Source organism: Cavia porcellus, unplaced genomic scaffold (genome assembly GCF_034190915.1).
Source record: "Cavia porcellus strain 051 isolate PalLab524CR breed Dunkin Hartley unplaced genomic scaffold, mCavPor4.1 scaffold_10, whole genome shotgun sequence".
Lineage (NCBI taxonomy): Eukaryota > Metazoa > Chordata > Mammalia > Rodentia > Caviidae > Cavia > Cavia porcellus.
In genome coordinates this window covers 79,621,680-79,636,420 of record NW_026947493.1, presented here as the reverse complement: position 1 = coordinate 79,636,420, position 14,741 = coordinate 79,621,680, and positions in this window count along the sequence as shown.

The window sequence follows — 14,741 nt, the reverse complement described above, 5'->3', positions numbered from 1 at the left end:
TATGATCTATAGTTACATATACAATTATATGTATGTGATTTATATTTATACATATGATCTATATATACATGCTCTATATCTATGTTTATATCTAGATTAATAGATCGATAGGTTGATGAAAGGGGCAGAGAAAGGTTTGCCATTACCAACTATCTCAGGAAAATATGCTAGGGAAAAGGGCAGATTAAGGCAGTCTCCATCAGCAGTTTAGCTGGAACAGTCCTGGCCGTGTGGTGACACACCCTCCTTCAGGCATCGCAAGCTCTTAGCCCTGCTAAGCCTGGGGTGGTGGGGGAGCAAGAGTGATTCTTAAAATGAAAGCGAGACCACAGACACACACACACACACACACACACACACACACACACACAAACACGCACACAGCGTGGAAGGAAGGCTGGGCCCACACTTGGGTAACTGAAATGTGCCTGGAACTGTGTTAGTAGCTGGCACAGCAGTGTGGCCCCCGAGTGATTTAAAACATCTTAGCAGTACACAGATCCACTCAACACAATCAGCAGGAAATTCAGACGTAGCATGGCAGTAAAGACCAACCTCCTAAAATGGTCCCATCCTGGGAGCAGCTGTCAGTGCAGAATCACATGCAGAGGTCAGAAAGTCTTAACTGATTATGAACCTGGAGACAACCTGAGTCCTGACGGTGGCCCCTTCCCCTCGCCAGATGGCCGATTGTGCTGCATAAAGCACAGCCCACACCAAGGCTCCTGCAGGTTCATCAGTGAGTGAGTGTGTGAGTGTGTGTGTGTGTATGTGTGTGTGTGTGTGTGTGTGTGTGTGCCATTCTGTCCCCAAGTGTCCCTCCACACCTTCCCTAACGAGAGCTTTTCCAAAGGATACTTCTTCCTTCGCCCTTTCCTATCCTCTCTCTACTAGCCCTTCTCTTCTTTCTTTTCTCTCTCATTTCCAGATTTATTTGTCTTCCAATGTGTCCTTCCTGACTAGAGATAGCTCTACCTCGCCCTTCCTTATCTAGTGATCACGACCCAGTGCTCCTCCTTCAGAAGCAGAGACGACTGCCGAGGGGCCCTAAGCCCTCTCTTCCAGTCTCTTCCACCCAGGGGCTGGCATGGGCTTGGCATTCACTGTGTTACTTTTCTGATTGAATTTGTTGAGAGCAGAATTGGTCAAGACGTTGAGGAATCAGTGATTCACTTTCTTTTTGGATATATTTTTTAAATTTTAAATCTCTTAAGGAAAAATCAAGTAATAGCAAATGCTGGTGAGGCTGTGAGAGAAGCAGAAACCCTTTTATGTCATAGATGGGAATATCAGCTAGTACAACCACTAGGGAAATCAGCGTGGAGGTTCTGCAAACACTGAGAATAGAAATTCCATTGTTCCCCGCTATTCTACTTCTAGACATCTTCCTCCAGAAGTTAAAGACCTCCTGTCACAGTGACCTGTGCATACCCGTGTTTACAGCGGCATACATCATAATAGTTAAGTCTTGCAGGCAGCCTCTGTGTCCATCCACAGGTGGATGAATAAAGCAAATGTACTTTCACGTCATGGAGTACTGCTCTGCCACAAAGCAGTGCAAACTTGAATCTTATGTAGCAAAACGAATGCACTTTGAGACCATAATGTTAATTGAAGCAAAGCAGGCATAAGCATGAGCAAAGCTGTGGGGTGTCCATGTACCAGCTCCCCACAAGGAGTGTAAGCATAACGTACTGCAAAGATGGCTGATAAAAATACACCTTAAGAAGGCACCAGTGAGTGACTCTTCAGCAGGTACAGACCAGTCCCCAGCTTGGGCGGCAGCTGCACATCAGAGCTGCAGTGCTGCAGGATGTTTCCCAAGCTTTGGATGGAGACAGTGGCAAAGGTTTGGTGTCTGGAGGAGCGCTGCTGTGATGGAGCTTCCTCACCAGTCCTCAGCAGTCTGACGGGGAAAGCGAAAGAGAGACGAATGATCACGAAGGAAAGGAAGAGGTAGAAGGCTGGTTGGAGGACGGCCACCACCATCATCACTCCCGATGTCCGCACATCTCAGGCACCAGGCCACGTCACCAGGTTCCGTGCTGTCTGGCTAAGTACTGGATGTATAGCATCACATGACACCCTGGCCACTCTGCTCTAATTTATGTGTCCATCAGAACACTATTATACTCATAATATCTTATTCCAAACAAGTATTGAGTGGGTCAGCTAGCAGCATTTACATGGCAATCTAATGAGATTGTTCTTTTCAGTAAAATCCTATTAACATGTTTTCCAAGAGACCAGATACTGAAAACCTTCTATCAGGATAAAAGAAAATTCTTATGATAGGAAATGAAAAAAATAATAAAGAATGAACACAGACTATAAGTGGGTTGGAAAAGAAAAATTTTTTAGAACTCAAGATATTTTTGTGCAATGTAAATATGCAAGATCATCTTCGGAGAATGCATCCACAGTATAAGCTGTGGTAGCTAAGAATTGAGTGACATGATGTTCTTTCTACAGTTCTGCAAATGCCTCTCCGAGCAGAAGAACTGAAAGATCAATGTGGAACATTTTATAGTGGAAGAAATGTAAAAATCCATGGCTTGGAGCCACTGTTTCTCTTTCCTTGTAGTTAGAAGCTTTTGTGTTTTCTTCTCCCTCCGCATCAAAAGCCTGTGAGCTCTGATGAGAGATTTACACTGAGAATTAAAGAACAACCGAATGGCAGAATGTCCTCAAGTTGCTAATCGCAAAGCTAATTTAATACATCAGAGAGACAAGATGGAGAGTTTTAGTGTTAAGGCCCACAGCAAAGCCCCTAAGACTAGGTAATGCAGTTTCAATTTTGTTCACATTCAGGCTCAGGAAATTGTGTCTCATCCATTTGGAAGCATCACCTTGGAAACATTACATAAAAGTCAGGAAACCACATACCAGCTGGAGAAGAGACCCGATTCCTGTCTGGGGTCTACATAAAGGTGTTGCCTGCCCAGCCCACAAATGCACTGACCAAAGAAGGTGTCTGATAAGCTCAGAAACGCTGACCTCTGATGCAGGACTCAGTTTCCAGCCGAGGTCATGGTTGGGGATGATTCTACTTTTGCATAAATTAATCACAGAACTATAATAATTTTCTGCCAGGCCTCCAAATTTAGAACTGGTTCTGTCTTCAAGTCTGTACCACAGATCTTTATAATGCAAGTATCGGAAGGAGTGGACAGTACTAACTCAGCCCAAGATGTTTGATCTGCTTCTTGCTTCTCATCCACTGTAAAAGCACCCCTCTCCGATTTTCTCTCTCGTGTGCCCGGTTGGTGGTAGATCTCCCAAAAGATGGATAGTTTGGGTGGCTCTGGCAAAATGCTTTTATGCTTTCCTTCTTACATAATAACTTGAAATTGTGAGGTCTGGATTCAGTTTATAGGACACAGACATGCAAAACAAACAGAAAACTATCAGGGATTATTTTGATTCTCTTCAACTTCATTCTATATATAATAGACATCTAAGGAAGATGAGTCTACGTTCTTCATGATTTTTCAAAGTAAATGTTTTGAAAAGCAAAAAGTTTCTTACACAAAAAGCTTACAAGTTATTCAGTCTAGACTCATGGAGCCTAAACTTTACACTGAAATCATTTGTAGTATTTCTTATCTCTCATCTTAGGTACTAAGCTCATTAATTCATCTTCCCCAGTGCCTTTGTAGTGTTCCCCATGTCCTGGATCTTGCAGCATTAAGGTAGGGGCTCATTGCTGGACTGTCATTTTGGATTCTGTGTGAGTTTTCTTCTTTCAGGATGGATTCTTATAGCAGTGACTTTCAGGAGAATTTTAGAGGGTATTGTTTGTAGCAAAAATCAAATCATGGAAGACGCTGTTGAAGTCTTTCTAGGAAAGTCCACCATCCTCAGTATGTATGATGATTACTGGTATGACGGACAGTGTTTAAACAATTTCCTAGCCTCTTCTCTCCTACCGTGCCTACAAGCACTGCGGCTACCAGGGATGGTCCCATGATGCTGTGTGCCCATAGCACCTATAACAATGCAAACCTGCCAACTCTAACGAGCTCTTCATAATATTTCAACATCACCTAGTCATTGTCATGAAGAAAATGACAAAGGTTAGTTGGTGATATCTACCATAAAGATAGTACAAGCATTACCTGTTTCCTATAGTCAACAAAGAGAGAATTTAAAGACAATTATTTATCTAAAGAAAGAGATCACAAGGAGAATTGTCATCCTTTAAAAAACTTCAGGTAATTGAATGTAATCTTTAGTATCTTTACAATGTATGAGGCAGACTGCAAGGTTTGCTACTAGAAGAGAAAGGAAAGAGGGACTCCTAAGGTGGATGAGTTGGAAACACACAAGTGGCAGACAGTTGACTTACAGACTGACGACTAGTCGATATCTCTCATTTCACAGTTATCATTGTTTGTTATTTCATGGTAGGACATGGAATATTTAGAGTTTTTTAATGTCAGTTCATAAGTTATTGTTGGAAAGGGCATTCTGTCTCAATGCTGAGGCTAGTACTTAAAGTCCTATGATATTTTCATGTAAAGTCTTTGTATTTCAACCCAAACAGAGCCATCAACTCAATCCTTATAAGCTCTCCACTTCTGGGGTTATTTGTTTTCAAACTTTCTTTCTTAATTAGCCAGAATCAGATCAGCCTGCAAAAGTTTCAGGTAATTTTCTTGTGAAATGTTTTAAATATTTTTCTTGGGTGATTGTTCTTAATGTTTGACTTTGTAAATACTTTAATAATATTAGCAAGGGGATAGAGAATGGAAACTCTTAGACACACTTGTAGGAAGAGTGAATCAGCACAAAGTTTTGGGGGGAAAATGTAAAGGTGCCGAAGTACCTCATTTTGTGGAATTTCTCTTAATTACTAATAAGCATGGCTACTAATGCTTGAAGTTGTTCATTGCATGTAGGTTTTTACAGTGAAAATTACAACAACTTGAGTGCTGAAACAAGAAACTGGTTGACATATTTATAACATGGAAAACATATTTGAATGTTGTTGTAAGACTAAAAATTTTGAAATGATATTTGAGTTGTGATCTAAATATAGGATGAATGTTTAAAAAGAATTACAGGGAAAGGCAATCCCTCTTAAAATACTGCCCCTCTCTTTGAATTCACTTATGCCATCGTTCTTGTCACCTACTGACACACTTCTGGAAGCTCTTTCTCATTAGTGTCTTTAAGAGGTGTGATCAAAGACAGATTAAGTGCTGTTGCTAAGTGTCATTCGATGCAGAAACACACGAGTGAAAACATTTTGTGAGGTCTCATCCACCTCCTCCACTGGACCCCATCCCATGCGACTTGTGGTTCTTTCTCAAAGTGAAGATGATCATGAAAGGTAGATGATTTGCATCAGTTCAGGATATCAGGGCAGCACAACTGAAGACACTCAGGGAAAAGGACTTTAGAACAGCTTTAATGACAAGAAGGAGCGGCTAACGTGTTAGAAGTGAGGGCGAGTATTTCATAGGGGGTTATGACAATGTGTCTTTTAATGTGATAAATTAAAAAAAATAACATTCTCCCTAGTTTTTTTTAAAATCATATTCAACGTAGCTGCAAAGAACATCAAATAGGGGATTGTATTAAGAACTGAGCAGCCCTTTTTTACTTTATTTTAAGGTAGGATCCTGCTAAGTTACCAGAGTTTGTGATCCTCCTGCCTCAGCCTCTGAGTCCTCGCATCCCAGTACTGACATCCCCTACCACACCAGCCAAGAACACTAAATTCTTTATTGCTCATTAATGAGGTTCATGCTCCATTTATATAGTTAGTTAATCAATCAATCAGCTAACCACAACTATGTCTTTGAAAATTTTTCCAAAATGAACCTGTACAAGCTATCTAAAACTATTTGCACAATTTATGTAATAGTTCTTAAAGAAGTAAGGTCCATAGGAAAGCTATAGAAGCTACAGGCAAAGGAAGAAGGGATGGTTTTTATTTCCCTGGTAACTTTTCCAGCTGTGTCCATGTTCACCAGACATGAGACCATTAGGCCAGGTTTACAAAACACGAAGCAAAGTGGAAAGTAAGCAAATACCTAATTAATCTGTTCCATAAAGACGGAGAGGAGAGGAAGTGGTTTACCCTGCCCCTCTGTGCTGATAACAGCCTCCAAGAGCTGTGTGCTTATCTATGAATCTTTGCTTTGCTTTCTGTTCTTTATGAGAGCTTATTTTTATAGTCATCAAAGTAAGGATTTGCAATCTTTTGCCCATACTTGCGGAAATTTTGAGATGAATATCAATTAGCTTCTATCAGTGTAAACACACTAGTAACACTTCAGATCTAGGAGTCCTATGAAGTTTGGCCAGTTAATGTTGAATTTACAGCAATTATAGGCATTTCACTGTAGCCTAGGAACGTGATACATGACAAACAGCTTTCGACTTTCACTTGCAAAGTTACCAAAATTACTGTCTTCTTTCCCATGAAAAGGCCTGGAGAGGCTGTGAATAATAACAACACTCCATTGAAAAAAATAATCCGTAGATATCCCATGAGTCAAACCTGAAAGATAATAGGGAACAGAATACGGGGGCACAAAGGAAAAAAGAAAGAAACACGGCTGAAGCTGTGATTGGATTGTTAGCACCTGCTAAAAGCTTCATTCAAAAAAACGTCCTCAAGTTCATGAATCTTAATAACTTTTATAAAAGAGATTTAAATTGGGGTAGTCTTTAAAAAAGGCTCATCACTGAAACTAGCTTGGATCATTCTTATAGGTGGATTTTGGCCAAGAAATTCTGCATACCCTGTGAAATTCATTTGATAATGGCAGAGAGAGAGAGAAGTCATCCCACTTCAAGGTGCAGGAGTTTGGTGCCTATAAATAGATAAGCACACACAGAACTAAAATCCAGATTTCTGACAGAGCATAAATGTAAAGCTTTAGTATCTAGTTTGCACTTAACCTCAGTTTGTTTCAGCAAGTATAAAAGATCCAAGCATATAATATCTTGACAAAATTTAGAATATCTGCATCAAAACTTCATGAACATATTTTATTTTATTTCACACCCGTAAAACACTAATTCAGAAACCACACACAACAGGCCAGGAAGGGGTGAGCCTCCCATTGCTGCTAAGGGACCTGTGACCCTCGGGCGGGTCTATTGGAAGAACTTTCAGGGTACACAGTGAAAGGCTGGAGGCTGAACATGGTGGCACAGCCTGTAATCCCAGCGGTCAGGAGGCTGAGGCAGGAGGGTGAGTGCCAGTTTGAGGCCAGCCTGGGCTACAAAGTGACTGCAAGCCAGCCTGAAACCCTGACTCAAAAAGATAGAGAGAGAGACAGAGAGAGAGAGAGAGAGAGAGAGAGAGAGAGAGAGAGAGAGAGATTTGGAGGGGTTTTTGGGTTTTGTTTTTTTTTCTGTAATGTCTAATTCTGTTTTTTTAGGGTTCTGGGCACAGTATGGTATTTTTTGTTTTTGTTATTTGTTTTGTTTTCTCTGTCTCTCATTCTTAGAGAATGAAAAACATGTCTGTTACTTCCTGGCCTCTGTGTTTACTTTTTAATGGAGGGAAAGGACAGGGAGAAGAAAGTAGAGAAAAGAGAAAGGGTAGAGTGAAGAGAGAAAATGAGAGCGGTGAGAGGGGGTAGATGGCTCCTTCTTTAAGAAGAATTCTTAGGGCTGGGAATTTAGCTCAGCGGTATAAGCTCCTGCCTTGGAAGCAGGCAGTTGTGGATTCAATCCCCAGTACCGATTAAAAAAAAAAAAAAAAGGAATTCTTTCAGAATGACATTGTTGGGAACTTCTAAATAAATCTACTCATAAGTGATAAAGTAGTCACTTCATATTACTTTATAGGTAATATAATATATAATATAAATATTATATAATATATAATATAAATGTTATATTATATAATATATAATATAAATGTTATATTATATAATATAATATAAATGTTATATACTATATATAATATAAATGTTATATAATATATAATATAAATGTTATATACTATATATAATATAAATGGTATATAATATATATAATATAAACTCAGAGGCACATTTCCCCCTCTTTATTAGTATATACAACCCTTGAAAAAAGACTATGACTTACAACATAAAGATAGTACAGTAATAGATTTGGAGAAGTATTCAGGAGAACTAAGCTCTTCTTACTAAGGACCCACTCATGAACCTTGCAGAATACAAAAGGCCAGGCCTACGTTAGATGGTGACAAGAAGCCTAACCCCCATTTACTATAAAACACCCACATATTTTATGGCATCCACCTGACTGACAGAATGTGGTTTTCCTCTGAGCCTCACAAAGCACTAGAAATTAATACACAACCAAACCTACCCAAGTGTCACTGAGCCATTAGTGTCAACGCGCTGATGCTGACATCCTGACTCTCCTGTGTTCTATCACGAATCAATGCAAGCAAACTTGGCATTTAAGCCAGCAGAGGGAATATTTCTATTCCCACACTCGGAAAGGAGGAAACATTTGTTGTTTCTATCTGCTCCCTCCCCCTTAATTTTGTTACCCAGGGATTCAGTTTTATTAATTTGTTTATTTTATTTTATTTCATTTTTTTGCCTGGGTGCCAGCACTTGTGTGTTAAGTTCCGGGAACCTCTTAAAAATGAGGCATCCGCCTGCTGAAAGATCAAAACCCAATCTTTTGGTCTCATTGTGAAGAGCTGGCAGTTGGGGACTTGCTGTTCTTAATTCAATTACAGGCCTCTTTTATTTATTTATTTTCTTAAATCGATGGCAGAGCACAACTCGACAGACCCTGGAAATAACAAAGGGAAGCCGGGGCTCTGTGGGCTCTTAGGACATCCTCCCTCGGCTTCCAATCAAGAGCTGCTCCCAGACAGCTGAAGTCAATTTTGCCACTTGTAGCCCGTTCAAGTCTTTGTTACTGGGTCTGTATCTCGGGTTGCTAAATCTAATTCTTACAAGCTTGCTCTAGCTACTTGAAGATTTTCAAATGTTTGTAAAACTACCCAGACTCACATTCCTAGGCACCAGGGGTAGAACCAGACCTTTGTTTACTTCTATTGTTTGATATTTTCCCTCTGAAAATGACTAATAATCCTGTTATTGACTGTTAATCACCTGTCTAGATTGCTGCTGATAATTTATATTTCCCTCAGTAGGTCACCTTCTTTTTTTTTTTTTTTTAACTCTTTCTAACACTGTTTACAAAAGAACATACTTGAGGTGTACTTGTTAAAGAGTGTAACTTTTATTTTTAAACATACTTCTATAAAACCCCAGTCACTCATGCAAAGCTCTGGGTACATTTGCCATGTTTGCTTCTACAGGAATAGCACCTATTTGAAAGAACTTGTACCCACACACATGGGATTTTATGCTAAAGAAAAGGAACGAATATTTACAATGTTATAAACCCAGGGTTTCCAACCATTGTCACAAATATGCACTTTAGCACCTTGCACGGTATATTTTTATGTTATACATAAATGTGCACTTTGAAGTGAAATAGAGCACTTAAAAATAGAAACTGGAAACTGAATAAAAATTTATATATATTAGTCAGCTTTCTCATTGCAGGGAGGAAAAAAACAAAAACAAAAATGAAACAACCAGCAAACAAAAAAACCACATGACACCGTTACTTAAGGGAGGAGAGGTTTATCTGGGCCACAGTTTCAGAGGCCCCTGGGTACGGACTCCACAGAAGTCCCAGCTGAAGACAGTGGCAGCTGAGTGCGGACCACTTCACGGCAGCCAGAGTCAGAGCGAACGCCCGTGGGCCAGTTATAGAACCCAACGTCCTGTCTCCTGACACACCCAGACACACCCAGAAGTCAGAATACTGATTTCTGAGCAGCTCCCGACCAGGTTGACAACCCAGCTTCACTGTCATTCTACGCCTTGTCAACAAGAGATCCAACACCTTAAACCACATTCAATCTCCGGAGAAGCACCAAGTGCTAATTTCACATAAGGTGACATAGCTACCGTACTCACAGCCAGAAATGCATTAGCGCCCTCCCCAAACCCCCAACGATTCCAACAGTGCTCCAAAGCGCCGTTTAAATTCTCCTGCGAGATGCAAGGCAAGCTCTTAGCTGTGAGCCCCTGTGAAGTTAAAAAAGCAACTTACAGATTCCCCAGATCCGATGGCACAGGATAATCGTTCCCATCCCAAAAGGTTAACAGTAGAGAAATAGAAAAGAATTGGACCAAAGTAAGCAGGTCAAACAATCAGTCCTATAATTTCAGCGACCAGGACATGTGGTGGTGAGATAAGAGTCCCCACCGCTGTGGCCTTGCCAGTCAGAGCTTGCATGCCTTGTCTGTCTGGCCTCACTTGCTGTCTCCTGCTCTTCTAGGCAGATTTCCCATGCTCCTGAGATCTCCAACATCCTGGAGTCTCCAAAGCAGCTCAGCCTCATTCCCTCACGTGCCCCTCTCTCAGGCACACATTGCATGGCCGCCAGGGCCTTCCTTTGAAACCCGGATGGATGCTCCAGTGGCCCCACAGCTCTTGCCATATGGATGATGCCGGTGTCTTCCAACAGCTCCAGCAGTAGCTGCGCCCCGTGGACCATGTTTGCAGCAATCTCTAAATACCTGGATGGCTGAGCATGACAAGAAGACCAAGGAGTTGATTGTTTAGGCCAGTGTTCCCCAACTCCTCTGTTAGGAACGGGGCCACACAGCGGAAGGTGAGCAGTGGCAAAGTAAGCATAGTTTCATCTGTATTTATAAGAACAGTGATTTTGTTGCACGAAAACCTAATGCCTGATAATCTGAGGTAGAGCTGATGTTAGCGCTCCAGAGCAGCTGCAGCGTTAAGAGGTTTGATGCCATAATAAATCAATTGCTCAGAGCATCATATAAAAACTCTATCAGTGAGTAGCAAATGACAATTAAGCTGTGTATGGTGGCAGGCTTTGTAATGGTTTATGAGTTGATATCGTTCAATGGTGCAGTTGACTCTGGTGGCAGATAAGGCAAAATCCAAAATTTAAGTCCATAAATGGCCCTCACATTAGTTTATTTATCACATTGTACCTCCTTCCTCTTACACTGCACACTTTTCTCAGTCACAGGTTTTGTAAAGCCCCAAGATAATCCTACGCAAATTGAACCTCACAAAAGAGCTTTTCAAAAAAAGAGGAACAACTCTATGATGAGACCAGAGAAGACCTAGCAGAAGATTTCAGCAAACATAAAGCTGTGTATACAAGAAAGTCCAAGAATCCTACTTAAATTTGGGGTTCATTCCAACAGATGATTCACCGTCTGCAAGTCTCATTTGGATAATATGTGGAGACTCTCTGTCCATGGAAGCCATGGAGCATTCAGAACTCTTCACCAAATGGAGACCCAAATACCTGGAATTGAAAGACAAGCCTCTGGAGCTTCTCAAAAGAAAAATACAAGAACATGAAGGACAGAAGCGATTATTGAAGGTCACTTATTCACCAGATGTCTCTGTACTAAGAGCAGCATTCTTAGTGGGTAACTGCATTGTGAAGGCAAAGAGACTATAGCATTGGAGAAGAGTTGATCCGTCCTACTGACAAGGACATTTGTTATGAATGGTCAGAAGAAGCTGCCATTCAAAGCATGTGTTCCAATTTCAGCTAGCACCACAGCAAGACACCTGATGAAACAGTGAAGGATACTGTAGCACAATGGTTGGAGAGGGTTAGGAAGTCACTATGGTACTACTGATGCTGACAACTAGACAGCGATGCTTGCTTGTGTGCAGTGTAATCTCCAAAAAGATTTGCATGAAGATACGTGCGTTTTTGTTGTCAACCTACAGCACAGTTGCAAAGTTATTCAAATCTCTGATTGATTAGATATCAGGAGCAACCGTGACTTGACAGCTTTCTGGTTTCACTGCTCAAGTAAAACAGGCCACTTCTTCATGTGAATCTATGAGATGTCACTCTCAGAGAAATACTGGCTGTGTGGAAAATGTCACCTGAATATAACGATGTTTTGCAGATATGAATAAAATTATCACTCACGTTAGAGCACATGTCCCTTAAACCATGTCTGTTCACATATCTGTGAGTAGATGACTATAGAGCACACACAACTTTTTCTTTTCACATCTAGAAGTGAGATGGCTTTCTAGCGTGGCTCCATAAGTTTTTGTTGTTTTTTGAAAATAAACACCACTGGCAGCATATTTCAGTGACACAGATGAGCTGCAAAACTTGCTTACTTTTATATAATATTGAACTTGCTCAGTGAAGTTCATCTGTCAGTTAGAGGACAGCAACAATTGTGTTCAAGTTGACAACTAAACTAATGGCAATCAGAGCCAAATTGGAATCATGGGGCCATGCAGTGCACACTGGGATTTTCAACATGTTTCAAACATTAGTGGAGATTTTGAAAGTGACCAAGCCAAGGCCTTCTTTCTCCCAGGTGGCACATTATCACTTGTTTCAGCTTTCAAAAGAGTTTGGGAGTTACTTCTTAGCCACAAAAGACGATGCATGAAATGACCAATTCAGTTTTCCTGATATATAATCATTCAAAGATTTGAATGGTTCCTTCCAAACTGGGAAGGAATGGATCATCACCCCAGTTTTTAATAAACCAGGTGAATGAGCTTTGTCTAAGGTAGAAGAGGGTCAGCTGCTTCATATTTGCAAATGTTGGTCACTTTAAATATAAGTTTGAGAGAACTTCAAACGTCTTTACCTTCTGAATTAAAATCAAGGTCGAATATCCCAAGATGGCCACGAAAGTACTGAAAAATCTGCTTCTGTTTCTAACATCTTAGCTATGTGAAGCAGGGTTTTCTACAGTGAAAGCAACCAAAATGAGATTATCGAGTTAACCGAATATAAGCAACACACGTTGAGCATCACTCTCTCCCATCAGCCCCAGATGGGACCATCCAGTTGCAGGAAAACAACCACAGAACACCCCACTGTTTCTGCCTAGGTGGAATTGTTTTATTATATATCACAAGACAAGAGTAATAGAAATACATTGCATAATAAAATAATGCACTTGAACTTGTTCATGATAAAAACCCTAGAAACTTGGAATAGATAGTATCTACCTCAGTCTGATAAAGGCCATCTATGACAAACCAACAGCCAACACTATACTAAATGGACAAAAACTGAAAGCTTTCACTCTACAATCAGGAACAAGACAAGGGATCTGCTATTATTACTTCCATTCAATATAGTTCTGGAAACATTAGCCAGAGCAATTAGACAAGATAGAGAAATAAAAGGAATAAAGATAGGAAAGGAAGAAGTCAAATTGTCACTATTTGCAGATGACATAATACTCTACATAGAAGATCCAAAAACTGTACCAAAAGACTACTAGAGTTAATGAGCAAATTCAGCAGTGTAGCTGGATACAGAGTCAGTACTCAATCATCAAAACCATTCCTGTACACAAACATCAAACTCACTGAGAGAGAAATTATGGAAATGACACCTTTCACAATAGCATCCAAAACAATAAAATACTTAGGAATCAACCTAACAAAGGATGTAAAAGACCTATAAGCTGAAAACTATAGTACTCTAAAAAAAGGAGTTTGAAGAGGATGTCAGAAAATGGAAAGATAACCCTTGCTCTTGATTAGGAAGAACCAACATTGTGAAAATGACCGTACTTCCAAAACTGTTATACAGATTTAATGTAATTCTGATCAAAGTGCCAACACTGTACCTTACAGATCTAGAGAAAACACTTCTAAAATTCATTTGGAAACAGAAGAGACCTAGAAGAGCAAAGACAATCCTGGGCAACAAATGCAAGACAGGAGGCATCACAATGCCTGACTTGAAATTACACTACAAAGCTACAGTGATAAAATCAGCATGGTACTGGCAAAAAGCAGACCTGAAGATCAATGGAACAGATTAGAAGATGCAGACACAACAAAAAAGCACTCAGCCACTTTATCTTTGACAAAGGGGGCTAAACATATTCAGTGGAAGAAAGATAACCCTTTTAATAAATGGTGCTGGAAAAATTGGTTTTCCACATGCCAAATACTGAAACTAGACTCATGTTTATTACCATGCACTAATCTAAACTAAAAATGGATCAAAGATCTAAATATTAAATCTACTGGAAGACAAGGTAGGTAGAAATGTTGAAGATATAGAGGTAGGCTAAGAGTTCATCAACAAAATGTAAACTGCATGGGAAATACTTCAAAGAATCAACAACTGGGATCTCTTCTTATTAAGAAGTTTTTGTACTTCAAAAGAAATTACCAACAGAGTAAAGAGAAAACTCATAGAATGGGAAAGAACCTTAGTCAGCTGTCCCTCAAACAAAGGACTTCTATCTAGAACATATGAAGAACTGAAAAACATCAGGCCCCCCAAATTCAGAGACCCAGTCCAAAATGATCATCTGAAATGAACATGCATTTCTCAGATGAAGCAATACAAATGGCAAATAAATACACGTAGACATATTCAACATCATTGGCCACTCGAGAAATGCAAATTAAAACAGCATTGAGAGTTCATCTCACTCCAGAAAGAATGGCTGCCATCAAGAAATCAACCAATAACAAATGTTGGTGAGGCTGCGGGGAAATAGGAACACTGCTCCACTGCTGGTGGGAGTGTAGATTGTCGCAACCACTTTGGAATTCTGTGTGGAGATTCCTCAAACAATTAGGATTAGAAGTTTCATTTAATCCAGCTATTCCCCTTCTGGGTATTTTCCTGGAAAAACTTAAAATGTCATGCCACAACGATATATGTACATCTATGTTTATGTAAGCACAAT